General features: G+C 37.7%; 1 protein-coding gene across 1 annotated transcript in view; it reads left to right on the forward strand.

The window, feature by feature from the left end:
- SCAMP1 (secretory carrier membrane protein 1) overlaps window positions 1–3,180 on the forward strand; it is a 93,724-nt gene that overhangs the window by 10,883 nt on the left and 79,661 nt on the right. The window lies entirely within an intron of this gene.

Raw genomic sequence — 3,180 nt, forward strand, 5'->3', positions numbered from 1 at the left:
GGCTGTAGAATAAAGACCAGATCCATAGTTGTTGTTTCTATGCCAGCAGAACACTGACTCTGAGTGTGTATACTGAGCAAGAACTTCCAGTCTCTTGAACGACTTGTTGAATGTCTTGCCTGCAACACTTGAGCGAGAGATTCCTTCTTAATTATTACAATTACTTCACATATGATTTTTATACAATGTTATGATGTTAGTATCCTGTCTTGTGGTACCTTCTTTCACCAGCAATCTTGTATACTAATGTTTAAGTACAACCTATGCAAATTTTGCTATTTACTGTTTTGCCTGTACCCTTCCCTGGTGCTCCTGACATGATTGCCTTCTCAGTATCATTTACAAATAGTTCTTCATCAAACTCTGCAAAGGTCTGGACCCTGGAAACTGCATTTAATGCTCAGAAACAGTGATATTGCATCTTTCTTTCTATCGGTAATTCTGTCTCGGAGAGCTTCATTTTGTGATGGAGACCATGCTATGACTTTTTTGGAAGTGTTTCTTCAGATGATTATTCAGCAAACTTAGTTTTTGTTGTATAGACTTTTTTATTGAAATCTATGGCAATTGAATAGATGCTTGATCTGAGTGTGCTTTATATTGGATCCATGTTCAAGGATGGTACAATTGATGATAACTTCACTCAGATTCACAGTGAAGTTCTTCCCTTGTTTTTTTTTTTAAATAGTGTTTAATGTGGATGCATGATAATTTGCAAACAGTTTGATGCAGCAAAATTTTTTCCAGATTTTTCTAGGAAGAATCTTGTTTTTCTGTACACAAGTGTAGAGTCTTTGTCACAGTCTACGTCATGAGAACTGTCACTTACAAAACGTTCCTAAGGATTCTTCTGTGGGTGACAGATCTAGTTGATGCCAGTGTCCACATCTGGGGGTCCATGAGACTCTTTCTAGAAAAATGACTCCAGAAAGTGTTGATAATGTTCTTTGGCTATAGAACTCTAGTAGTTTCTTACCATTATGATTTATTTTTCCCCACTCTGTGCTGGCAACACAGAGGAACCACAGTATTATCTTGCTGAAGCCACTATTAAGTTAGTTATGGAATACATCTTTGTTTTTTGGAGGTGAATGTGTTTGTTGATACAAAAATGCTTATGTTAGTAAAGCCACCTTTGATCATTATTCTTGGTGATATTGTGTGTTCCAGTATTGCAAAAAGATGCAATTGAGTTTTTTGACTGCAAAACCTACCCTATTAGCAGTGAACTAGTTGACTTCCCAGTGCCCAAAGCAGGTTTAATGAAGATCATGTAAATAACTTTGTATCAACCAGTCTAGTTTCAGAAAGAAAGCTACATTTGGGGTCAAAATTTGTCCAGCTCTATTAATTAGGTCTATCTTCCTAGATTCACTGGCATGTTTATCACTAGATTTGCTTTGTCCTCACATTTCAAGTAGTGATAGTATATTAGAAAATGGATGGCTTTTAAGCCAGAAAATAAAAATGGATTAAGGAATACTTTTGCTCACTATTTCTAGGTTTGTCTCCCAAAATGGGGCCAAGTGGTCAATGTATGAAAATAACTTGGCTATTTTGGATCACGCTTAATTTACAGAACTTGCAGGAGGTCTGTGAGGGGGACCCTAAAACATCATCCTCTTATGCATTTGCCCAGTAAGAAACGCAAGGCAGAGGCTAGCCTTAAGACGCAAGCCTCTGTCTTGACAGCAGGATGTATTAATCCATGGGCCTGAAAGAAGAGAACCGTTGGAAGTCACTACCCTTGCATAGGATGATGAAGGGCTGAGTTAAATTGCAGTCTTAGCTGCCTAACATCTTGCAGGAGATTAGTTCAAGGATACCTCCTACATTGCTTGGTCGACCAACACCAAATGAAAATCTTTTTTCATGGATGTTTTTTCATCCCAGTTTTCACAACTGTATGAGAAATGGGGTTCCTGATGAGTCTTCAAATATATGACCTACCACAGAGTCTAAATTATCTGATGTTGATAATGGGAATTGGTGCCCAACTGAACACCTTCAGCAAACAGCACTTCTGACACGTTTGCTGTTAATATTCATGATACCTTTACTTGCTTTTTGTGTTAGCTGGTCCTTTCCTAGACCTGTTTTTCAACTGAGATTGGTCCTCTAGGTTTTCTTCACTTGCAATCAGCAGGCTCACTATGACCAGGTTCATTGAGTGATCTTGGTTAAATTAGGGTTGTATGACAGACATACAGGAATTGCACTTGAACTAATTATGGGATGGTAGGGGAGAGGCATATTTTGTTTCTCCCATGTACAGAAAACCTAGTATTTCTTCATTATAAGCACTGACAGGGTTGTGTTCCTCCAGGTATCTGCTGGCGAAATAACTTGGACCATTGAATATTGGCATAGTTGTCTTGAGTTTCATTTGCGTTCTGCCTTCAGCTAAGCAAATGTCAGCTGTTAACTCTGACTTGCCTGCCAGTGGAGGAAATGCATTACATTTAAATAATACCCCCCCCCAACCTCCTTCCCTGTATTCTCACTGCTTCAGCATCTTGAGGCTGTCAATAAGTAACTTTTCTTTAATCTGAAGTCTAGTTATTTTCCTATCTAATACAAGGCATAGGATGAAAAAAAGAAACGACAAATTCCAGGACTCACTTGTCAATAGTTTATTTAATGAATTTCAGTTATATATCTCATTCTAATAATTGAACCAAACATTTCCTAATGAATGGTATGATACCAGATTATTTTTCTTCCAAGCATCCTCAGTGTCCCTGTCACTAGCCCTAACAATTGCTGTATCTAAGCACCTGTATTTCTGCCATGGTACTTCCAAAAGGAAAAGGAGCAATGGATGGAACTACACAGCTGGTACTTGTCCTTTAATGTTTGAAGAATTCTCCATGAAGAACAGCAGCAGCATGTTCAAAGATCTACTGACAGCTCCTAGACAAAAATCTTTCTGTAATGCAAGCAGCAGAAAAATAGCTGATTGAAATAAAGTATTGCACATAATGTGCACTTTCCAATATACATGCATGTAAATAAAAATTGCACACTACTACAGCTTGGCTTTTGTTTTTTTTAAACCCCAGGCACTGCACCCTCCTGCCATAAAATAAAAAAACAAAACAAAAAAGCCCTATTAACAGAGCCTCAAACTTCCCTTCTCTGCAGTTCTTTAAAGGATTTTTTTTTTTTTTTTTTTTTTTT

This window comes from Gavialis gangeticus, unplaced genomic scaffold, assembly GCF_001723915.1.
Source record: "Gavialis gangeticus isolate Ggan-Ray unplaced genomic scaffold, GavGan_comp1, whole genome shotgun sequence".
NCBI lineage: Eukaryota > Metazoa > Chordata > Crocodylia > Gavialidae > Gavialis > Gavialis gangeticus.